Source organism: Mustelus asterias, chromosome 20, assembly GCF_964213995.1.
Source record: "Mustelus asterias chromosome 20, sMusAst1.hap1.1, whole genome shotgun sequence".
NCBI lineage: Eukaryota > Metazoa > Chordata > Chondrichthyes > Carcharhiniformes > Triakidae > Mustelus > Mustelus asterias.
The window spans coordinates 68,173,309-68,199,461 of NC_135820.1; positions in this window are offsets into that span (position 1 = coordinate 68,173,309).

A 26,153-nucleotide genomic window follows, 5' to 3' on the forward strand; every position below is an offset into this window, starting at 1 on the left:
TTTTATGTGCCCGAAACACGGCAGCTCTGATTGGCGCCTCCAACTGCGCGTGCGCAGAAAAAAAGTGGCAGTGGACCCCTCTTCACTCCACTGAATTCAGGCAGTGGCAGCGGAACCCCCTTCCCCCTCACTGATCTCAGGCAGATGGCAGCTGACGCCCCCTTTCGCTCCACTGATCTCAGGCAGTGTGGCAGCGGAACCCCCCTCCACCCTCCCCCCTCAACCGATCTCAAGCAGAGAGCCATCTGACACTCGGCACTTACCTCCTCATTAACTGGAGCGCCCGAATCGGACTTTTGTGGAGCATGTCTGTTTCGTGCCGATTCTGGATGGGCGAACGCGGCGATAAAGGAGAAAGTGCCGGTAAGGTTGGGCGTGCAGCCCATTAAGTCAATTTAAATGTAAATGCATTTAAATGGCTATCGCGCCCGTTTCAGACACGGTCCTGATTGCGGTCATTTTCGGGCCTTGGTAAAGGGGGAATCGGTGCGGAAGTGGGCGCGGATCGTGCTACTCACCTCACCCCTGACTTTACCAAGTTTTCACGTCCGAAAACAGGTGCAACGCGATGTTAAAATCGGGCCCGATGTTTCTCTTTCCACAAATGCTGCCAGACTTACTGGGTGTGATTTTATGGCGTCGCTCGAGTGAGACCGGAAATTCCTGACCAGGACATTTCCGTTGTCCGTCCCTCGCCCGCTCCGATTCTGTGTTGGGCGGGGCGGTAGAATTCCGGTGACTGAGTTTTCCCAGCCATTTCTGTTCTTATTTTGTATACACCTTTATTTCACGGTGACTTTGGCACCAATCCAATTTTAAAAGTTCTTCCATAGGATATGGGTGCCACTGGCAAGAATTCATTACCCATCCCTAATTATCCTTGAGAAGGTGGTGAGGAGTCACCTTCCTGAACCCCTGCAGTCCATGTGGTGCACATACAGCCACAGTGCTGTTAGGAAGGGAGTTCCAGGATTTAGACCCAATGACAGTGAAAGAACAACAATATAGTCCCAAGTCCGGATAGTGTGTGACTTGAAGGGTATTGCAGGTGGTGATTCTCCCATGCATCAACTGCCCTTGTCCTTCTAGGTGGTAGAGGTCACAGATTGGAAGGTACTGTCAATGTCACTTACCTTGCATTAAGTTGATCTTTCTCTACACCCTAGCTATGACTGCAACGTCACATTTTGCAATCTCTCATTTCCTTCCCCAAGAACGGTATGTTTTGTCTGTGCAGCGTGCAAGAAACAATACTTTTCACTGTATGTTTATACATGTGACACGGGCGGCACGGTAGCACAGTGGTTAGCACTGCTGCTTCACAGCTCCAGGGACCTGGGTTCGATTCCCGGCTTGGGTCACTGTCTGTATGGAGTTTGCACATTCTCCTCGTGTCTGTGTGGGTTTCCTCCGGGTGCTCCGGTTTCCTCCCACAGTCCAAAGATATGCGGGTTAGGCTGATTGGCCATGCTAAAATTGCCCTTAGTGTCCTGAGATGCGTAGGTTAGAGGGATTAGTGGGTAAATGTGAAGGGATATGGGGGTAGGGCCTGGGTGGGATTGTGGTCGGTGCATACGTGATGGGCTGAATGGCCTCTTTCTGTACTGTAGGGATTCTAATTTCTAATTCTAATAATCAATCAAACAATCAATCAATGGAGATATGGTGAGTTGCTGCAGTGTAAGGTGCATGCTGCTGTTACTGTGCATCAGTGGTTGAGGAGTGAATGTTTGAGATGACGATGGGGTGTTGAATATGAAAGCTGCTTTGCTCTGGATGGTGTAGAGCTTCCTGAGTATTGTTGGAGCCACATTCATCCAAGCAAGCAGAAAGTATTCCATCACATTCCTGACTTTTTAGTATCATAGAATCCCTACAGTGCAGAAGGAGGCCATTTGGCTCATCGAGTCTGCACCGACAACAGGCCCTACACCTGTAACCCCACATATTTACCCTGCTAATTCCCCTGACACTGTAGGGAAATGTAGCATGGCCAATCAACCTAACCCGCACACCCTTGGACTGTGGGAGGAAACTGGAGCACCTGGAGGAAACGCATGCAGACACGGGGAGAACGTGCAAACTCTACACAGATAGTGCCCGAGGCTGGAATTGAACCTGGGTCCCTGGCGCTGTGAGGCAGCAGTGCTAACCACCATGCCACCGTGCTGCCCTGATGCCACTTGTGCCTTGTAGCTGGTGGACAGACATCAGGGAGGCAGGAGGTGAGTTGTTTGCAGCAGATTTCCCAGCCTCTGCCCTGCTCTTGTATCTACAGAATTTATACAGCTGGCCCAGTTAGATTTCTCATCAATGGTTGACCCCAGGCTTTGTAAATGGTGGGGGATTCAGCAATGGTTGAGTGTCAATGGGAGATGGTTAGATTCTCTCTTGTTGGAGATGTTCATTGCCTGGCACTCGTGTGATATGAATGTTATTTGCCACTTATCAGCCCAAGACTGAATGTCACCTCGATCTTACTGCATGTGAACACAGACTGCTTTAGAATAGGTTCTTGATTAATAAGAAGATCTGAGGTTATGGGGAAAAGGCAGGAGAATGGGGATTTAAAAAAAACAACCATAATTGAATGGCGGAGCAGACTCGATGGGCTGAGTGGCCTAATTCTGCTGCTATGTCTTATGGTCTTCTGGTCTTAGTGCATGAGGCATCGTGAATTGTACTGTCATCAGTGAACATCTCCACTTCTGACCTTAGGATGGAAGAAAGGATGTCGATGAAGGAGTTGAGGATGTTTGGGCTTGGGACACTACCCCGAGGAACCCTTGCAATGATGCTTCGGAACTGAGATAATTGACTTCTGCCAACCACAGCCATCTTCCTTTGTGTAGATGATAATTCCAACCAGTGGAGAGTTTCCCCCAATTTCCATTGGCTTCACTTTTGTTGGGGCTCCTTGATGCCATACTCGGTCAAATGATGCCTCGATGTCAAAGGCAATAACTCTCACCTCTCTTTGTGAGTTCAGCTCTTTTATCTATGTTTGGACTTAGGCTGTGGTGTGATCGGGAGGCAAATGGCCCTGATGGAACACAAACTGAGCGATGGTGAGCAGATTATTGCTGTGTTAAGTGTTGCTTGATTGTACAATTGACAACACCTTCCATCACTTTGCAAATGATTGACAATTGACCAATGGGGAGGTAATTGGCTGGATTGGATTCGTTCTGCTTTTTGTGGAAAGGACAAATTTGGGCAATTTTCCACATTGCCAGGTAGAGGCCAGTGTTGTAGGTGTACTGGAACAGCTTGGCTACAGCACAACTAGTTCTGGTGCATGGTTAGTTCTGACACAGAAGTCTTCAGTACTATTGCCAGAATGTTGTCAGGGCTCATAGCCTTTGCAATATCTGGAGTGAATCATAAAGACTGGCATCTGTGATACTGGGGATCTCTGGAGAAGCTCGAGGTGGCTCATCTACTCAACACTTCTGGTTGTAGATGGTTGCAAATGCTCCCACCTTAGAGTTAGATATAGCTCTTGGGGCTAAAAGGGCGGCATGGTGGCACAGTGGTTAGCATTGCTGCCTCACAGCTCTAGGGACCCAGGTTCGATTCCCGGCTTGGGTCACTGTCTGTGTGGAATTTGCACGTTCTCCTCGTGTCTGCGTGGGTTTCCTCCGGATGCTCCGGTTTGCTCCCACAGTCCAAAGATGTGCAGGTTAGGTGTATTGGCCATGCCAAATCGCTCCCTAGTGTCCCGGGATGTGTAGGTTAGAAGGGTTAGCGGGGTAAATATGTGGGGCTTCGGGGATAGAGCCTGGGTGGGATTGTTATCGGCGCAAACTCGATGGGCTGAATGGCCTCCTTCTGCACTGTAGGGTTTCTATGGTTTCTTGTGCACTATTGTGCTGGACTCATCCCCATCATTGGGGATGGGGCTATATGTGGAACTTCCTCCCTGGTTAATTACTTAATTGTCCATCACCATTCATGGTAGTGATTGCGGTGCAGATTCGATGGGCCAAAGGGCCTTTTCTGCGCTGTATGCCTCTATGACTCAATGATTATGATTCATGACTGAACATAGAATTGCAGAGCGTAGAAGGTATCCATTATCTGTAGATTGCTTAGCTCTGTCCATCACATACTGCCCTAGCATGTAAGTAGTCATAGCAATATGTAAAAATGCCTCTACTTGCAGTAAATGCAAAGTGTCAAGATGCAACTAATGAGTAGGTGGGAACTTGACTCCATCCCATCATACTTAAGGTTACAGGACTGGACCAGAGAAAATTCTTAGCTTTAATATCACAAGCACAGTAACACATGATGGAAGGTCACTGAGTATCTTTAAGACAGAGGTAGATAGATTCTTGATCAATAAAGGGATCAAGGATTACGGGAAGAAGGCAGGAGAATGGGGATGCGAATCATATCAGCCATGATTGAATGATGGAGATCATGACTCGATGGGCCGAATGGCCTAATTCTGCTCCTATACCCAATGGTCTTATGGAAGATTTGTGCTCATTAATTGTTGTGAAACCTTTGTACTTGCATGAATAATTTTACTACAAGTAACAGATTGAGAAAATATCGTCCCGAGAGTTTACCTATGACAGGATACAAAGGGCAGTTGTGTGCATTCAGTTTCTCTCTGATTCAAAGTTTTGGCTCAACAACTGTGATGAGTCACCACTGTTTCTCTCTCCATATTCACTGTAGTTTCAGCACCTTGAGTTTCGATTTCAGATTTCCAGAATCCGCAGTATTTTAGTCAGGTGATTATACAAAGAAGTCTATTGCCGTGCTGTGTAATTAGTGGTCCTGTGAAACTTCAGTCTTTGGCAATGTACTCTGGTACTCTACTGAGTAATGCACTGACACTTCTTATATGATACTGAGTGTTGCATTGAAGCTTGCATTGGGCTCTATCCTGGCTAATGTGCTAATCCTGTGATACTTCACTGAGTAAAGTATAGACCAGCTAAACACATGTACTGTATCAAACTCTTTAGATGTGGTACAGCACTGTCCAACAATGACACTTACCTGTGTTATGCTATTGCGTTCCAGACTAAGACTTGACACCTTACTGTACAACACTCTCTGATGCACTGCGCTGTGTAACACACTGATAGAGCACTATCAAGAGCCTGTTCCTGGCTCTGTAAGCATTGCTTTTTCACGTTGTCCTAGTTGTCTGAATCTGTAAATGGACCATGGATTTTCCTGATGCACTGAGCTGCTGCCTAATTTGCTCCAACCAAATCGTGCGGCTCCGTGTAATGAAAAAAATAGCTTCTCTTGACTTTAACTGATGGAGCATGAGGCCCTGGGCACTGTCTCGTGTTCAGTGAACGGTACCCGAGCCTTGCTATAACGGATGATGTGCCATTGTGTTAGCGGCTCAGCGCTCTGTCAGATCAGCACTCTGCCGGCTAGTTGGCATGGTAACAGGCCGTTATTTAGTGGAACAAGCCATCCATGTCCATGTCCAGCCATTTGTCCTTGTCTAATTATTATTACTTTTTCACATTTTCTTATCTGCTATGAGTAATGGAGGCGAGTAACATGAAAGGGAAGGTGCAAGGGAAAAAAGAGTGGTGATCCATGCTAAAGGTATTCTATCATATCGAGCAGTGCATCTGTCTTGCTGTACTTTGCTATGGTCAGACAATTTTTTTTTGGCAGCAACAGTTCCTTTTCTGAATAATTTTTTTTTTCATTTTAAGAAAATGACAGGCCCCAAGATACAACCCATGTCTGTGTGGGGGTTTTTTTTTTATGTGCGCGATGACAGTTTTTTTCGCAGCCTGATTGAAGGCTGCTTGTCTGGTGAGCTTCATGTTTTTAACTGTCACAGGCTGTGCTCACAAATTGTCAAGGCTTATCAGTGTCACATGTAACCCTAAGTGTTGCTGACATAATCTGTGTTTGGCTGAGCTACACATTTACCACGAGCAAAAACATAATTTACAACTTTCTTGTTTAACATGATAAACCCATTACTCTTCATATTTTCCCCGCACTTATAATATTTGCAGGTAAATGGTGTAACACACTTTGTTTATGTAACAGTCTATCATTCAACCTGTCCCCTTTTGCAACTGCTTCACATTAGCGGAAATAGTGGTGGATAAAATACAGGATAAAATAAATGAAGTTTCTCCGAATGATGGCAGGCAATGGACTTTTATGTTGTATTTTATAATTTCATCCGCCTAAAAATGCTACCCTTTCAATTCATTTATTGAGCGTATGTAGAACCGGTACCAGCAAATTATTATGGTGCTGATTAAATCCTATTACAAAATAGTTGTGGATTATTTTTTCCATCAGCTGCCTGGGACAGTGAATTGTTTTTTTTTCAGGGTTGATTTTTGTTTTCCCTCGCAGCACTGGTGAACTCTGAACACTGTCACAAGTGCGCCAGGTAATTGTTATCCACTGGCGCTCTAGCTAATGTAAAAAGCACTCCACTCTTTTCAACGAGGTTAATGGCACAGCTTTGGGTCAAGAGACAAAGCAAAATAATTAGGTCATAGGTCAAAATCATGTTCTCGGAATCCGTTTTTGTTATTGGGGGGGGGGGTAAAAAAAAAAGTCAGCTCTTACAAGATGTTGTGGAACCCGCTTTGGAAATGTATTCAAAAGTAAATGTTCCCCCTTACTGCTGGGACAGGATGTCTGTACATCTAGTCTAATACAGTAAGAAGTCTCACAACACCAGGTTAAAGTCCAACAGGTTTATTTGGTAGCAAAGGCCACTAGTTTTAGGAGCGCTCGCTGCTCCTTCGTCATCATCTAGTCTAATCGCAGTTGTTGCTAAAGGCACAGCGGTTAGCATTGCTGCCTCACAGTGCCAGGGAGCCAGGTTCGATTCCTGGCTTGGGTCACTGTCTGTGCGGAGTCTGCACATTCTCCCCATGTGTGCCTGAGTTTCCTTCGGGTGCTCCGGTTTCCTCCCACAGTTAAAAAATTTTTAAAATTCCAATTCAATCAAATCAAGTCCAATTCAGAGTCTCAACAAGTTGAGACATTTCCGATCCAAGCTGACAAGACAGGGCCTGCACTCCTGTCTTGGGCCTGATCTACATGAGCCAAGCTGATTGGAGTAGGTGCAGACTCTCCTCCTCCAAGACTTGATCTCATTTGCATTTTAGCCAAAAGGCCGAGATGCCACTTTTAAAAATTGCCTCAAATGAAGCTTAAATGCAACCTAATGACCTCAACCAAGCGCAGCATCCTATCCATGCTACACTTGATCTTAGCCAAAAGGCCGAGAAGTTTAAAACACTGTAAAAAAGACACAAAAGTCTGAGGTCACATACCAACCGACTCAAGAACAGCTTCTTCCCTCTGCCATCAGACTTTTAAACGGACCTACCTTGCATTAACTTGATCTTTCTCTACATCCTAACAATGACTCTAACACTACATTCTGCACTCTCTCGTTTCCTTCTCTATGAACGGTATGCTCTATCTGTATAGAGCGCAAGAAACAATACTTTTCACTGTATGTTAATGCATGTGACAATAATAAATCAAATCAAATCAAATCAAATCAAGAGACGTGCTGGTTGAGTGCATTGGCCATGCTAAATTCTCCTTCAGTGTACCCGAACAGGTGCCGGAGTGTGGAGACTAGGGGATTTTCACAGTAACTTCATTGCAGTGTTAATGTAAGCCTACTTGTGACACTAATACATAAACTTTAAACAAAAAATAATTTTTGAACTGGATATTATGAACTCTTAACCCTATCAGAACATGTGAACATGAGAAATGGGAGCAGGAGTAGTCCATACATCCCCTTGAGCCTGCTCTACAATTCAATAAGATCATGGCTTGGTCTTAACTACACTTTCCCGTCTGTTTTCCGTAACCCTTAACTACCTTTACCGATCAGATCAGTCTTTCCTCCATAGCCTGGCATCAAAGTCAAAATAGATTGTAATCATCATCACCCAGCATGCCATCAAGCTCACACCCCACATCTCCCACCCCTCCAAATACAAGTTTGTCTCAGAAGCTATAAATGGATGACATTGAGAATAAATTCTTGTTTTGGATCAGGGGTCTGGGAAAATTGAGTTAATTACATGAGAAGCATAAAACGTAGCTGCAGCCTTCAAATAACTCGAACAAGATTGTCGGATTCATTGATACTTAATAGAGATAAAATGAATCGCTGATGTATTGCAGCTTTTGATTTTTAGTGTGTTTTGGTGGTGATTTAGGGTGAATACGAGTACCAATGTTTCTAATCGAATGTAGACATTTTTGGGGTTTGAGATTTCAGATGCTCATCAGTTTTAAAAGATGGACGAATCGTTAAATGGGAGTCTGTTCAGGAACTTGTTTGGTTCCCTACTCTTAGTTCTGTCAATAATTCAAGCACTTCCACTAAATTGAAAGGCGCACTAAGTTTCTCCAGGAGTGGAGACAACCGGACCTGCAAAGGACACCTCTACCTCGGCAGCGGATAAATAGAGAGCAAGGTTCGGGGCCTTCGCTCGCCTTCCGGGAGCGGAGACAGTCGGTCCTTCGGGGAACACCTCTACTGGGGCAGCGAGCTGAGTTTGGAAAAAAATCCAGGAGAGACGTCCCATGAAAACTGTACGTTCATTGGTGCGTGACAAGCTACTGTCAGGGAGTGTATTTAGATATCTTAAACTAGAAAGAGGTATCATTTCTCAAGAAATAGCTCTTTGGATTTCAGGGAGGAACTCCAGCAACAGGGAGGTAAAGTTAAATGAAGTCAAAGTGAAATAAAGTAACAAAGTAAGTAAAGTAAGATAAAGTTAGCGTAAGAGTAGTAAAGCTACCTTACCAGAAATTTATTTTATTTATTCTACTCACAGAAGTGTTTCAGGTAGTTTTAAGAGTTACAGAATGGCAGGTCAGCTGGGCTGAGTGGAGTGTACATCCTGTGGTCTGTGTGGGGTCATGGGTGCATCATGTGCCTCCGACAAACACATCTGTAGGAAGTGTCACCAGCTGCACAGTCTTGAGCCCTGGGTTTCAGAATTTGAGTGGCGGTTGGAGTCACTGTCATGTAGCCACGAGGCAGAGGACTACATGGGTGGGTGGCACGGTGGCACAGTGGTTAGCACCGCTGCCTCACAGTGCCAGGGACCTGGGTTCGATTCCCGACTTGGGTCACTGACTGTGCGGAGTTTGCACATTCTCCCCGTGTCTGCGTGGGTTTCCTCCGGGTGCTCCGGTTTCGTCCCACAGTCCAAAGATGTGCGGGTGAGGTCGATTGGCCAAGATAAATTGACCCTAGTGTCAGGACGATTAGCAGGGTAAATGAGGGTTACGGGAATAGGGCCTGGGTGGGATTGTGGTTGGTACAGATTCGATGGGCTGAATGGCCTCCTTCTGTACTGTAGGGATTCTATGATTTTGGATTCTATGAGTAGCAGGTTTAGGGAGGTGGTCACACTGCAGGTTAGGAGTGTGCAGCCAGAGAGGGAATGGGTGACCACCAGGCAGTCTAAGACAATCAAGCAGGTAGCGTCGAAGCCCCCTGAATAATCCTGCTTGCTAATTGGTTTGCCATTTTGGAAGTTGATCAGGGTGATGACTCCTCAGGGGAGTGCAGTCCGAGCCAAGCCTGTGACATCACAGGCAGCTCAGTTATACAGGTTGGGAGGAAGAATGGAAGGGCATTAGAGAAAGGGATTCCATAGTCAGGGGGGATTGGACAGGTCTTTCTGTGGCAGTAAATGTGCCTCCAGGATGGTGCATTGCCTCCCTGGTGCCGTGATCCAAGGGTACCACAGAACGGCAGCAGGACATCCTTCACAGGAATAGGAGGATTGATCGATTAAATACATGACTGGAGAAATAGTGTAGGAGGGAGGGCATCAGATTTCTCAGGCACTGGGGCCGGTTCTGGGGCAGGAGGGACCGCTGGATGGGTTACATCTTAACAGGACTTGCACTGATATACTTGCGGTGAAATTTGCTACTGCAGTTGGGGTGGGTTTAAACTAGCTTGTTGGGAGTGATGGTAAACTGAGGATGGCCCAAAACTGGAAGGAAATAAAGTTGGTAAGAGGAAGTCGTAGTGGGATTAGAAGCAAGAGAAACAAAGCAAAACGTCGAGTATGCACTGAATGCAGAATTATGCCAAAAAGACAAAATTAAAGGCACTCTATTTGAATGCACGCAGGCCATAAGACCATAAGACATCGGACCAGAATTAGGCCACTCAGCCCATCGAGTCTGCTCCGCCATTCAATCATGGCTGATTTTTTTCTCATCCCCATTTTCCTGCCTTTTCCCCATAACCCCTGATCCCCTTATTGATCAAGAACCTATCTATCTCTATCTTAAAGACACTCAATGACCTGGCCCCCACAGCCTTCTGCGGCAAAGAGTTCCACAGATTCACCACTCTCTGGCTGAAGAAATTCCTCCTCATCTCTGTTTTAAAGGATCGTCCCTTTAGCCTGAGGTTGTGCCCTCTAGTTCTAGTTTTTCCTACTAGTGGAAGCATCCTCTTCACGTCCATTCTATGGCAGCATTTGTAACTAGGTAGATGGTCTAAAGACACAACTAGAGGTAAATGGATAGAGCATTTTACCTGACACTCGAGTCTATAAGTTCCTCCCCTCCTGGTAGCAAGAATTTGGATGTATTGTACACAGCAGAAACAGGACCGTTACAACGACCATTAAGGCACTGACTATCTTGGGATCTGTTGCAGTGCTGTGAGTCTGAGTTGTATGCGCCTGTTCAAAAAGAATTCCAGACAACTGGTGTTTCCAGATTTCATATTTCCAGACTGGAAAAGTTAGAGTACTACTAACAACATTGGCTAGGTGAGTTTGCCCATTCTGTACCAAAGTCATAGCAATCAGGAAAGTCCCATGTTTGATCCAAGGTCAAATTTCATTGAAACTTACAGAATACTGAAAGGTCTGGATAGAGTGGACATGGGGAAGGTGTTTCCATTAGTAGGAGAGACCAGGACCCAAGGGCACAGCCTCAGAGTAAAGGGTGTCCCTTTAGAACCGAGATGAGGAGGAATTTCTTCAGCTAGAAGGTGGTGAATCTATGGAATTCATTGTCACAGAAGGCTGTGGAGGCCAAGTCATTGAGTGTATTTAAAACAGAGATAGACAGGTTCTTGATTGGTAAAGGGATCAAGGATTACGGGGAAAAAGTGGAAGAATGGGGTTAACAAACTTATCCGCCATAATTGAATGGCAGAGCAGACTTGATGGGCCAAATGGCCTAATTCTGTTCCAATATCTTATATCATCACCACTGCATGATGACCAAGACTGGGAACTGAATATTTTAAGTAAGAGTTTTAACAACACCAGGTTAAAGTCCAACAGGTTTATTTGGTAGCAAATACCATTAGCTTTCGGAGCACTGCTCCTTCGTCAGATGGAGTGGAAATCTGCTCTCAAACAGGGCACAGAGACACAAAATCAAGTTAAGGATTGTATAAGATTAAAAGAAAAAACTTACAATGTTGCCAAAAAGAGTTGCAAACCTGAGGATTGGGAGGTTTTTAGAATACAGCAAAGGAAGGTCAAGAAACTGATAAAGAAAGAGAGAACAGAATGTGAAAATAAACTAGCAACAAAACATAATATCAGAGTGTAAAAGCTTCTATAGGTCTGTAAAAATGAAGCATTTGGCTAAGATGAATGTGGGTACATTACAGGCAGAGTCAGGAGAATTCATAATGAGGAATAGAGAAATGGCAGAGAAGGTAAATGATTACTTTGGGCAGAATTTTCCCATCCTGTCCACCACGGGAATCTTAGCAGATGGCACATGGACTATGCAAAGGTCTGTTGACCTTGGGTGGGATTTTCCGGGCCATGGGGCAAGCACGGCTGGAAAATCTTGCCCTTTGTGTCTCTTTTGACTCAGGAAGATACAGGAAACCTCCCAGATGTAGCGATCCAGGGGACTCGGGAGAATGTGGAGTTGAAGGACATTAGTATAAATAAGAAGGTTGTACTGGAGAAATTAATGGGACCAAAGGACCGGATATTATGCATTCCAGAGTGTTGAAAGAGGTTGTCGAAAGAGGAGGCAATATTCTGGCATGGGTTGAGGAGTGGCTAACAGGCAGAAAACAGAGAGTAGGAGTAAATGGGCCATTCTTGTGTTAGCAAGCTGTGGCTAATGGAGTACCACAAAGATCAGTACTTACGCCCCAGCTGTTCACAAGATATATCAATGATTTGGATGTGGAAGCCAAGTGTAATATTTCCATGTTCACGGATGATACAAAGCTAGGTGTTATGAGGAAGATGTAAAGCAGCTACAGGAAGATTTCGACAGACTAAATGCAACAACATAGCAGATGGAATATAACGTGGAAGATTATAAGGTAATCCATTTTGGTGGAAGGAACAGATGTGCAGAGTATTTCCTAAATGGTAAGAAATTAGAATGTATAAATGTACAAAGGGGCCCTGGTGTCCTTGTCCATAAGTCACTGAAGGTTAACATGCAGGTGCAGCAAGCTATTAGGAAGGTTAATGGAATATTAGTTTTATTGCAAGAGGATTTGAGTGCAGGAGTAGTGAAGTTTTTCTTCTTGCAGAAAACCTTGGTTAGACCGCACCTGGAGTACTGTGTGCAATTTTGGTCCCCTTACCTCAGAAAGGTTATTTTTATCCTAGAGGGAGTGTAAGAAAGGTTCACCTGACTTGTTCCAAGGATGGGGAGACTGTCTTATGAAGACAGATTGGGCAACTTGGGCCTTTAAAACACTCTCTAGAGCTTTGAAGAAGGAGAGGCCATCTGTAATAATGCAATTTCAGAGACTTCATTAATGAACAACAAAGGGTTTACTTATAGAGTTCATAGAATCCTACAGTGCAGAAGGAGGCCATTCGGCCCAATGAGTCTGCACCGATCACAATCCCACCCAGGTCCTATCCCCATAACCCATGCCACCTCTATCACTGCGCCACCGTGTGGCACAGTGGTTAGCACTGCTGCCGCGCAGCGCCAGGGACCCGGGTTCAGTTGCAGCCTCATGTCACTGTCTGTGGGGAGTTTGCACGTTCTCCCCATGTCTGCGTGGACTTCCTCCGGGTGCTCCCGTACCCTCCCACAGTCCAAAAATATACGGGTTAGGTTGATTGGCCGTGCTAAATTGACTCTAGTGTCAGGGGGATTAGCCGGGTAAATATGTGAGGCTATGGGAATAAGGCCTGGTTGGGATTGTGGTCAGTGTAGACTTGATGGGCCGAATGGCCTCCTTTTGCATTGTAAGGATTTTATGACTCTATGATTTACTAGGATTTACAAGAGCAGCAATATGTCTGCAGCTAGTTTGGCATACCTCTCCCTAAGAGAGCTCCTACCCCCGGGGCGATTCCTCATCCTGAGTCCTGATTGGTCACACAGGACAGGTGACCTTTATTCTGCTGTGTTGTCCTTAAAGGAACAATCATCACATGCACTAACTGAAAAACCACAAAATAATTCAAGGAATAGACAGGGCAGGTGTGGTGAATCACTGTAACTACATGTGTATGCCTGGACACATCCATGCTGCACCTGGCCCGAGACTCCTCCCTTTCCACCTGAGACTCCTCTCTTTCCACCCAGAGTGAGGTATAAAGGTGATGGTTCCTCCTCCTCGCCTCAGTCTAGGCCAGGTCAGCTACAAGGGTGTGCTCCTGTTCTTTGTGAATAAAAGCCTGTTAATTTCACTCACTCACTGGCGTCTTCGTATCGTGATTGATAGTGCATCAGCAGGCAGGATGTTTCCCTTGCTGTGAGTCTGGAATTCAGGGCCAGAATTTCAAAGTAAGGGAAAAGCCACTTAGGACCAAGATGAGGAGAAAGTTCTTTACATGGAGGATTGTGAACCTTTGGAATTTTTTAACCCAGAGGGCTGTGGAAGCTCAGTCATTGAGTGTGTTTAAGGCAGAGATTGATAGATTTCTGATTAACAAAATGTAAAGGGTTGTGGGGATAGTGTGGGTAAAAGGCATTGAAGTGTCTGGTCAACCATGATTGGATTGAATGGTGGAGCAGGTTCAACGGGCTGAATGGCCTACTCTTGTTCCAATGTGACTTCATATATTGAGATCTGTCCAGCTTACTGAAATACATTGAGCTTAAACTGTGTAGATTTAATTTTTAGCACACAATTGTGGACCTAAAAATACGTTTTCATTTCTTTATAAAGAACTGCAATCTCAACTTTGTTTGAGTGACACTTCTTACCAGTCTGTTTCGAGTGCTTTATTTTCTGTAAGTTTTTATTTTATTGCTCTTCTTCAGAGTTAGCAGAGTAACTGAAGGGGGTGCATTGCTGTTCAATCTCCGAAAACCACTCCCAATTGATGAACAATTGACACTTGCCAATAAACTCCAGCGTATTTGCCAGGAATGAGAAGTGGGCCCACATCTGGAGATAGTGCCAACAACAATAGCCTCAGCAGAGACCAAACAGAGAGAGCATAAAAACCTGGTTTGAATAACAAAAACACTTTCTGATTATCAATGGCCTCCTGGTCTACAAGGATCATCAGAGTCTCCTTGCTGCCAGAGCTCCTTCAAAAAATACTCCAGAGGCACCTAGGCAGAACCAAGCGCAGAGCACGGACTCAATCCAGTGTCTGGTGGCCAAGTATTTCCAAGGCAATTGAAGACACCATTGCAAATTGCCATTGCATTGCACAGAGCCCTTCACTCCCCACAAAATTCCCTGTGGGGCCACGGGAGAGGCTGGGCGCTCACCTGTTTATCTCCAATGGCAAATTGTTCTTTATAGTGATGGACTACTTCTTCAGATGGGTTGAGGTGAAGCAAATGTACACAACTACCACGGAGGCAGTAAGTTAGGCACAAGAACAGATATTCATAAGCCACAGCATCGTGAACAAGATCATGGCCAATAATGACCCACAGTTCTCCAATCAATTCTTTGCACACTCTGCTACAACATCTGGCTTCCACCACCGCACCAGCTCATCGAGGCACACAGGCCAGAATTTTACCAACACACCCACCCTGGAATCGGGGTGGGCAAGGCTTGCAAAACGGCATTCTCTGTTGGTCTCGGGTTGGATCTCACGAGTCTTAGGCAGGTGAGGCAGTAAAAGTCCAGTAACACAGTCAAACGAAAGAACGGTCCATGCAGTAAAAGCCATCCTAAAACAAGAATGGGGACGTCCTCACAGCAGTGCTCACATACCGGTCCACCCCTTTACAAATTAGCCTGTCCCATCCAAATACCTGATGGACAGGAAACTGCACATAACTTCCAATCCTGTCGAAAAACCTCATTAAGAGTTTTAACAACACCAGGTTAAAGTCCAACAGGTTTATTTGGTAGCAAACACCATTAGCTTTCGGAGCGCTGCTCCTTCGTCAGATGGAGTGTAAATGTGCTCTCAAACAGGGCACAGAGACACAAAAATCAAGTTACAGAATACTGATTAGAATGCAAATCCCTACAGCCAGCCAGATCTTAAAGATACAGACAATGTGTGTGGAGGGAGCATTAAGCACAGGTTAAAGAGATGTGTATTGTCTCCAGACAGGACATCCTGCAAGTCCAGGAGGCAAGCTGTGGGGGGTTGCTGATACTGTGACATAAATCCAACATCCCGGTTTAGGCCGTCCTCATGTGTGCGGAACTTGGCTATCAGTTTCTGCTCAGCAACTCTGCGCTGGCGTGTGTCGTGAAGGCCGCCTTGGAGAACGCTTACCTGAAGGTCAGAGGCTGAATGCCCATGACTGCTGAAGTGGAGCAGCGCTCCGAAAGCTAATGGTGTTTGCTACCAAATAAACCTGTTGGACTTTAACCTGGTGTTGTTAAAACTCTTACTGTGTTCACCCCAGTCCAACGCCGGCATCTCCACATCAGAAAAACCTCATACCAGGGTTGGTAACTACACAAACTAGCCTCCCATCCATTGGCTCCACTTCCCGCTGCCTCGGAAAAACAGCCAGCATAATCAAGGACCCCACGCACCCCGGACATTCTCTCTTTCACCTTATTTCATGGGAAAAAGATACAAAAGTCTGAGGACCTGTACCAACAGACTCAAGAACAGCTTCTTCCCTGCTGCCATCAGACTTTTGAAAGGACCTACCTTGCATTAAGTTGATCTTTCTCTACACCCTAGCTATGATGTAACACTACATTCTGCACTCTCTCGTTTCCTTCTCTATGAACGGTATGCTGTATAGCGAGCAAGAAACAATAATTTTCACTGTATGCTAATACATGTGACAATAATAAATCAAATCAGGTAATCTTGGATCAGCAGGGCATCCAAAGAAGACAACAGTCGTACGGGCAGCAGCAAGCTTCCAGTTGCAACACGAAGTACTGCACCAGACACTTGCCACGATTACAGGAAGATGACACGGTCAGGATTAAAGACCTGGAGAAAGAAAGAACTGTCATTAGAAAGGATGAGGACCAACCTCACTCCTGCCTGGTTGGCACCACAGAGGGCACAGCCAGGAGGAACAGGAGGAGTCTCTTCCTCGTCCCAAAGCCATCCATCCGCACTGTGCAATGGAGAGATATCAAGGAACATGCCCAGATGTCAAAACAACCTCCAAACCTACAGGAAAAATCAACAGCAACAGAGTCTACCATTCCTCTGACAGTATTGTGAACGTGATATGGAAGGGTGAAAAGGCCTCCCATCTGCCTGAACCTTTTAATTCAAGGACTTGAAGGGGGAGATAGGAAAATGATCATTTTAAAAATTCATTCATGGGATGTGGGCTTCTCTGGCTGGGCCAGCGTTTATTGCCCATCCTTAACTGCCCTCCAGAAGGTGGTGGTGAGCTGCCTTCTTCACCTACTGCAGTCTCTGTGGTATGAGTACACCCACAGTGCCATTAGCAAAGGAGTTCCAGGATTTTGACCCAGCGACGGTGAAGGAACAGCGATGTAGTTCCAAGTCAGGATGGCGTGTAGCTTGGCTGGGAACTTCCAGGTGGTGGTGTTCCCATGTGTCTGTTACCCTTGTCCTTCTAGATGGAAGTTGCCTTGTGTTTGGAAGGTGCTATCTAAGGAACCTTGGTGAGTTCCTGCAGTGCATCTTGTAGATGGTACACACTATTGCCACTGTGCATTGCAGGTGGAAGGAGTGAATGTTTGTGGATGGGGTGTCAATTAAGTGGGTTGCTTTGTCTTGGATGGTGTCGAGCTTCTTGAGTGTTGTAGGAGCTGCACTCAGCCAGGCTTGTAGATAGTGGACAGGCTTTGGGGAGTCAGGAGGTGAGTTACTCACCATAGGATTCCTGGTATCTGACCTGCTCTTGTAGCCACAGTATTTATATGGCTAGTCCAATTGAGTTTCTGGTCAATGATAAGCCCCAGGATGTTGATCATGGGGGATTCAGCAATGGTAGCGCCATGGAATGTCCAGGGGTGATGGTCAGGCTCTCTCCTGTTGGAGATGGTCATTGCCTGACACTCATGTGATGCAAATGTTACTTGCCACTTCTCAGTCTGATCCTTGATATTATCCAGGTCTTGCTGCAGTTGGACATTGACTGCTTCAGTACCTGAGGAGCCACGAATGGTTCTGAACATTGTGTAGTCACCAGTGAACATCCCCTTTCTGACCTTATGATGGACGGAAGGTCACTGATGAAGCAGCTGAAGATAGCTGGGTCTAGGACATGACCCTGAGGGACTCCTGAAGTGATGTCCTGGAGGTGAGATAATTGACCTCCAACCACCAGAACCATTTTCCTTTGTGTCAGGTATGACTCCCACCAGCAAAGGGTTTTCCCCCTGATTCCCATTGACTTCAGTTTTGCTAGGGCTCCTTGGTGTCACGCATGTAGTCATGACAATGGAAATGCATGATAGTAATAACAATGTCAAACATAAGATCAACTATAATCACTTAAAATACATTCAATAAAGACTTGGAGGAGGTGTAGTATAAAGATCTGGCATATGTAAGCTTAATGTGGGATTGCGCACAGTACTGCCACACAGTGGTGCAAGTGAGCACATGACCTGCTGTCAGGATCAGTTTAATGTTGGCCTGAGCTTTGTGTACTAGCTAGCATGGAGGCAGCTTCGAGCAGTAAATTGTTCGAAGCATCAAAAAAGATTTCCGGTTAACCCATATTTGACGATGAAGCTTTCTTCAGACCCACTGAACTGTAACAAACACCCTACAATAGGGTTAAGATACAGATCGGACATGGCAGAACAGGTTCAAGGAGCTGAAAGACCTACTCCTGTTCCAATGTTTTTATTTATTCATTAGTGTTACAAGTTGGCTTACATTAACACTGCAATGAAGTTACTGAGAAAATCCCCTAGTCACCACTCTCTGGCGCCTGTTCGGGTACACTGAGGGAGAATTTAGCATGGCCAATGCACCTAACCAGCACGTCTTTCGGACTGTGGGAGGAAACTGGAGCACCCGGAGGAAACCCACGCGGACAGTGACCCAAGCCGGGAATTGAACCCGGCTCCCTGGCGCTGTGAGCAGCAGTGCTAACCAAATTATTTTTTTTCTCTCAGAGGGTTGTGACTCTTTGGAACTATCTTCACCAAACGGTGGTGGAAGCAGTCATTTTTGGACAGGATTTTATACACTCCCCACGGCATATTTTGCAGAGGGTACGTACCATTAGATGGTGACTCAAGCCGAGATTCAAACCCAGGTCCCTGGCGCTGTGAGACAGCAGTGCTAACCACCGTGCCATCGTGCCGCCCCAAGAGAGTGATTAGATGGTTTGCATGAGGAAGCCAAATGAAACTGAAAAGTGAGCACATTAATCTAAATCCAGAAATTGAATTACAGCATTTGATTCATTTCCTACTGTAATATGTTTAAAATATTGTTTATGTTCAGGTATGTTATGAACTTTCAATCAATATTCTATATTTTTAAAAAATCATCAAAAAGATGGCTGCTCAATGATCACCTGACTTCTCTTGTGCCTCAAGAGGGAGCAAATAGAATTTTCCAGACTGATAGTGACTTCATACCATTCCCTGGAACTGATTCAAAAAAGTAATTTCTATTTGTTTGGGCCATTCAGATAACTGTCACTAGCTGTCTCAAACTCTCAAAATGTGATGGTCATCACACAAGATGTACATTTGACTTAGCCACCCACCTTATTTGGAAAAGGATTTGACTTGTAACAGGGCACATGTTCAGGCAGCCATGGTGGTTGCCTGTACTTAAAACAGCAAGACGTGGTTCCACAGAGACTTCCCACAGAAAGCTATCAACCGGCTGTTAGGCTTCCTCGGTAATAAACAGCAATACATTTGCAGTGGGAGAAAGACTTTCCCCAAACTGTTCCAACTTCAAATTCATCCAAGAGCCACCCTCTTGAAAGGTCAATGACAAAAGGCTGCACAACTACCCAAAATCCTCTGCCGTGCTAAGCCTTCACTTCAAGAAAAGCACCAACTCATCTAAGAAACTACAGGTCCGCCATGAAAGAGACTGAGACAATCATGAATAGTAGCTGTGTTGTTTTCCCTCATCTGTATCTAACCTGTGTGAGTGAGTCAAATGAGTGGGACTTCACTTTTATTAAACCTCTGGGACAAATGTGCGACAATAAATATCCTTCCATATTTTTAAATTCACAAAATGGTTGCTGTTATTATTATTGAACTTGGGACAATTACTTTGAAGGTAAGAAAGCACAAACTCCTCATATACAAGTACACTGGATCACAGGCCCATAAGATCTGTCTGTGGCAATATTCCCTATCGACAGTTAGGAGAAAATGCATCTTAATATTGATATGAAAAACTGTAAATGGCAAATATTTAAAATAGGAAACAGAAACACAGTTAACATCTTTAAAGTTTATTTATTTATCATAAGTAAGGCTTACATTAACACTGCAATGAAGTTAGTGTGAAATTCCCCTAGCCGCCACACTCCGGTGTCTGTTTTGGGTCAACGCACCTAACCAGCATGTCTTTCAGACTATGGAAGGAAACTGGAGCACCTGGAGGAAACCCACGCAGGCACGGGGAGAACGTGCAAACTCCACACAGCTACACAGACAATGACCCAAGTCGGGAATCGAACCCGGGTCCCCGGCGCTGTGAGGCAGCAGTGCTAGCCACTGTAAGATAAAAAGTATGTTAATGTCTCCATTCTGCTGGAGAGTTTGTAACCATCGTGGACAGCCAGAGCCATCTTGAAATAGGTTTCTGAGTGAGCACGGCTACCTAAAACACTAATCCATCATTCTTTTTTTCGGTTGCCGGCGAACTTGTTTTTCTGTTTTTATTGCATCTTTTAAGTGTTTCTGGAAGAGCTGGAATCTGCCCCTGCTGAAGGGAAGTGATGTTTATGACAGGGTATTACAATCCTCTGGGGACATCATTAGAATAGTATTAACAGGCTGTGCTTGGGAAGGGAGATGGTTTGTTTGTTGTAAGGACAATCTGCGCTGAATGAGTCTAACGCAACACTTTTTATCACCGACCCATTCTCGGAAGAATTGAGCAAAAGATTGTAACTGCGCGATTGCTATCACTGCTTCAAAAAAAAACCCCTTATCTTACAAACTTATTCATTCTTCTTTTCTTGCTGGAGCTGTGTTGTAGATCACTGGGTCATGACCTGCGTATTGTATTCCTAAGCACTACATCATTTCCACCATCTGGCGGCAAGACAATGGAAAGCAAACAATCACTGGAATCTCCCACCTTGTTAAAGCAATTATTTCTCCTGTTCAGAGGCTGACTCCTCAGGGAAAGGTGCAAGAGAGGAGTCTTTAGTTATTGTCTGACAGGTTATTTACACTTTATCATACAAATGGCCATAACATGGTGTCAGGAGCAAGTTCTAACCTGTCTCAGTAATGCATACTTATTCACTCATTCCTCTGTGGAGAATTGAGAACAGTTGTCACGTTCACTCTTTTTCTCAAGGCCCAGTTGCTGGAACATTATAATCAAATAGGCAGTCATAGCCTCATAATGCCACTAACTGTCCACAATGAATTGACCTACTTTGCTGTGGCATTTTCTATCACGCAGAGTAACATTGCTCCTGATGTGATATTGCCGTGTCATGTGTATTTATCTTTTCTTTTTTTGAAATATACGCCACACGCACGCGAAATAGAATCTGGAGAGACATTTGTTATTTCTCTTGAATGTGGTGTTAAAATTAGTAGTGGATCGTATTTGTTTATGCTTGGCAGGTCTGGCCAGTGAGTGTCAGTCGCGACTGGTTTTATTGCCAACGAGCTGAAGTTGTTAGGAGGCAAAAGATGAATGTCAAATGGTTCGTTGTCCACCCTCTGCCAGGGGATCTACCTTACTGTTGTTCGGATTGTTAAAAACCCGCAATGTGTGAACTAAACTATCAGAAGGGTTTTCCAGCAGAGTTCCTCACCATGGCCAATCCCGGTGTTCATGAAGTTTGATGACCTGCTCAAATCTGAGATATTTTAGCGGAGAATAGGCTTCAAGAATTGAAATGAATTCCCTCCGCTGCACTGCTTGTAATGATGACCCTACTCCTGAACTCTACCCTTTGAACCCTACCCTTTGCACCTGAGAGGGCTCCACAAGGGATATCTGTGTATAGCCGACAGCTATCTGTCTGACTTGAATCCTTCTGCATTTGTTAACCTGTTTGCCCATTATTATTTTTAAATTTGCTAATAAAAATATGTTTTTCGCAATGGCGACACTCACCTCCTTTGTGGATTTGACATGTGTCTTTTGTAAGTTAGGAAGGGGTCTCAGGAGTATGCTTCCAGCTGTAGTCTAAATATTTGCAAGGGGTCCCCAGAAGTGTTGTAAATATTTCCAGCTGGTCCCCAAGCCATGTGTCAGTACTTACAAAAAGATGTTTAAACTACTCCCGTGAAACAGGCGATAGCTTGGGTTACTGATTTTGGTTGGACAAATTTCTCCCGGTTTCATTGAAGACTTCCCACCTTCTGTTGCCCCTCTGTCAAATAGCCACTTTCTCTGGGTTGCTTGCAGTTTTCGGGTAATTAATTTTTAATTGATTAAGGCTTCTGGGCACAACTTGGAGGGTTGGCAACTCATTGGCTAACATTTTCTGCATACACACATGGGGGGGGAGGGAATAGAGGGATATGGTGGCACAATGGTTAGCTCTGCTGTCTCACAGTGCCAGATATCTGGGTTTGATTCCTGGCTTGGGTCACTGTCTGTGTGGAGTTCGCACGTTCTCCCCGACTCTGTGTAGGTTTCCTCCGGGTGCTCCAGTTTCCTCCCACAGTCCAAAAGATGTGCGGGTTAGGTTGATTGACCATGCTAAATTGCCCCTTAGTGTTCAAAGATGTGTAGGTTAGGTGGATTAGCCATGGTAAATGTGTGGGGTTACGGGGATAGGACAGGGCAGGGGGTGGGGAGATGGGAGGGTGGACCTGGGTAAGATCTTATTTCAGAGAGTCAGTGAAGACTTGATGGGCCAAATGGCCTCCTTCTGCACTGTAAGGATTCTATGGCTTTATGATTCTATATGGGGGTTAGAGGGGTGGGGGAGAGGGAATACATGGGAAGAGATAATTAGAGTGTGTAAAATAAACATTGGTATGGGTCATTGTTGAGTTGTATGATCTGTCTCTCTGTGCTGTACATCAGTTGACTGTGAATCTGCATCTGGTTCGAAGGTTTTATTTTTTTCCCTGTGAATTATACAAATATTCTTTAACAAATGAGAATTCTCACCTTGTTCCCATGGTAAAGCAAGTGTGATTAACATTCCAAAGTTCAAGAACTGGAGAAAGAAAATGTACATCATGGGGTAAATTTTCCAGTCCCGTCAACCGTGGAACTTGTTGCAGATGGGAAGGAAAATTTGATGGACTAGTTAAAGATCCGTTGACCTCAGGTGGGAATTTCCAGTCTTGGGGCGGGTGCGACCAGAAATTCCCGCCCCCTTGTTAATTTCTAACTGTCATCTTGAAATTCGAATTGCACGTTTTTAATTCTAACTCACTCTATCCCAAATTCGGATTTCTTCCTAATTCCTTTCTCCTGTTTTTAGCCTCCCCTTCCTTAATTCCCTCTGTCTTACAGGTTTATTTGAAATCACAAGCTTTCGGAGCGTTGCTCCTTCTTCAGGTGAAGTTGAGGTGAGAGGGGAGAGATACAAAAGGGTCCAGAGGGGCAATTTTTTCACACAGAGGGTGGTGAGTGTCTGGAACAAGCTGCCAGAGGTAGTAGCAGAGGCGGGTACACTTCTGTCTTTTAAAAAGCGTTTAGACAGTTATATGAGTAAGATGGGTATAGAGGGATATGGGCCAAACGCGGGCAATTGGGACTAGCTTAGGGGTTAAAAAAGGTGCGGCATGGACAAGTTGGGCTGAAGGACCTGTTTCCATGCTGTAAACCTCTATGACTCTAAGTCACCTGACGAAGGAGCAGCGCTCCGAAAGCTTGTGATTTCAAATAAACCTGTTGGACTATAACCTGGTGTTATGTGACCTCTCAGCTTGTCCACTCCAGTCCAACACTGTCATCGCCACATCATGGCCCTCTGTCTTGGGAATATCTTTGTGATATGCCATTTACTCTCTGTCAGAGTTGGTCAAGTGAGATGGAGTGGAACGGCCTCTCCCTATTCTTCCTCCTCAGTTGGTCACAACAATGGTTTTTAAATTTCTTCTCCCCTTGGACGCCTTTTTCAAATCAAAATGTAATCGTTATTACCTAAACAGTTAACACAAGGAGCCAATCATGAAGTTTCCTTGAGTTAAAGAAAGAGCGAGCAAGTTTATTAGCCACTCAACCCAAGAAAAACAAATAATTGACACAAAGTCTCACACAGACACACAGATATCAAAAGTAAGAGACGTTAGAGTCAAAATAATAGTTAAAAAAAGATGTGGTTAAGATCTTTGCTTGTCCTCGAGGTGTAGATTGTTGAATGTTGCAGCCGATTTAAGTTAGCTGGTTCCTTTAAAATCCTGGAGTTGAACTGAAGTCCATGGGTGGCACAGTGGTTAGCACTGCTGCCTCACAGCGCCAGGGACCAGAGTTCAATTCCCGGCTTGGGTCACCGTCTGTGTGGAGCCTGCACGTTCTCCCCGTGTCTGCGTGGATTTCCTCCGGGTGGTCTGGTTTCCTCCCACAGTCCAAAGATGTGCAGGTTAGGTGGATTGGCCATGCTAAATTCTCCCTCAGTGTACCCGAACAGGCGCCGGAGTGTGGTGGCTAGGGGATTTTCACAGTAACTTCATTGCAATGTTAATGTAAACCTACTTGTGACACTGATAAATAAACTTTAAATGTAACTGCATTTGCTGGAGACATGTATGAAATTCCATGAGCAGCAAGTCTGTTCAGGTGGACGTCTTTCAAACAAGAGTAGAGGAGATATCGCTGGTATCCTGGCCAATATTTATCTCAATTTTAACCCTTCAAACGGTGCCACAAAACAAAATCTGGCCATTAGCACATTGCTGGAAGTTTGCTGAGTGCAACTTAGCTGCTGCATTTCTCACTTTACAACAGGGTCGACACTTCAAAAGTACTTCATTGGCTGTAGAGTGCTTTACAATTCTGAAAAGTTATAGGAACACAATGAAAGCAATGGTAAAACTCTGTAAAGTTAATATGCCTGGAGAAAGGCAATGAAGGTCTACTGCTCAATGTAAACAAAACTACTGTTTTGACTTAAGAAATCATCAATGTCTTCATTAACCATCTTGCCTACATCTCTTCTGTCATGCACTCACTTTGTCTCTCTAATACCCCCATTACAAGGATACGGGACAAGTGCAAGAAAATGGGGTTAGCTTGACATTAGTGGTAGTTATTGTTAGTGCAGGCTCGATGGACCAAAGGGCCTTTTCTGCGCTGTATGACTCTATTGCCAGATTTTGACTGTTCCACCCTGTGGTGAACCATTGTTGGTTCCCACTAGGTAGTGCTGAGCCATGGTATGGCCAGTACTATGAGTCTGTATATATGTTACTGTTGGGGTTAGGGTTGGGCTGTTCTACCTGTTAATATAGTTGTTATGGTACACCCCGGTCGGCTCTGCCTCCTGGGAGAGGTACAAAAGTCACTACTCAGCCTGGTGACCCTTTAGTCTGGGATCGTGTACTGTATATGGTAGCTCTGTTATTGTTGGCAATAAAAGCCTTTATTTCCCGAGTACATCACGCCCCTCGTGTGTTATATCGCGCATCACACCCACCACGGGAATCGGAGCGGGCGAGAGGCGGACCATGGAAATGTCCATTGACCTCGGGTGGGATTTTATGGTTTCAGACGAGCGATGCTGTAAAATCCCGCCCGATGACTCTAATTTCCTTTATTTTTGTCCGACTTTAATTCCCTCTCCTCTGCACAGTGTATGGTTGTGGCTGTTTGTCTAATAATCCTTTAGCGACTCCTCCATTCATGACTTATTTTCTGCTGTAGTGTTTCGTCGCGTGAAACTTGTGCTTGTGATTGCGACAGCAGTGTCAGTCCTTTGCCAGTTATCAGTTCAGTTTGAGATGAATATGTATGGCACCTCACCACTGGAAATGGTGGGACATTTGGACTAAAATGAATTAGTTTATTTTGCAACTGGTGTGATTCAAAATATATTTGCTGCGTAAGTCAAAGTGGGAAGTTGGCGGCTTATTTCCTTACAATTCATAGAATCCCTAAAGTGCAGAGGGAGGCTATTCAACCCATCAAACCTGCACCGACAACAATCCCACCCAAGCCCTATCCCCATAACCCCATGTATTTACCCTGCCAATCCCACTGACACCAAGGGGCAATTTAACATGGCCAATCAACCTAATCCGCACATCTTTGTAGTGTGGGAGGAAACCAGAGCACCCGGAGGAAACCCACGCAGACAAGGAGAGAACGCGCAAACTCCAACACAGATAGTTACCCGAGGCCGGAATTGAACCCGGGTCCCTGGCGCTGTGAGGCAGCAGTGCTAACCACTGTGCCACCATGCCGTTGGCTGCACCCCTCATTTATTTTTGCACTTTAGTCATTGCAGGTGTTAAACAGAGAATCGAATGAGCTTCTTTCATAAATGGAAATGTCACGTGTGTAAGAGCTCATAAGAAAGCATTAAAACCACTCACTTGTGCAAAATCTGGCTGCTTGTGTTAAATAGGATCTATTAAAAAGCAGTGCTGACTGAGGTTAACTGGATTACTTTGGTGGACTGAGGAAGGCCTTTTTAGGTGATCCTTAAGCTTGTGACCC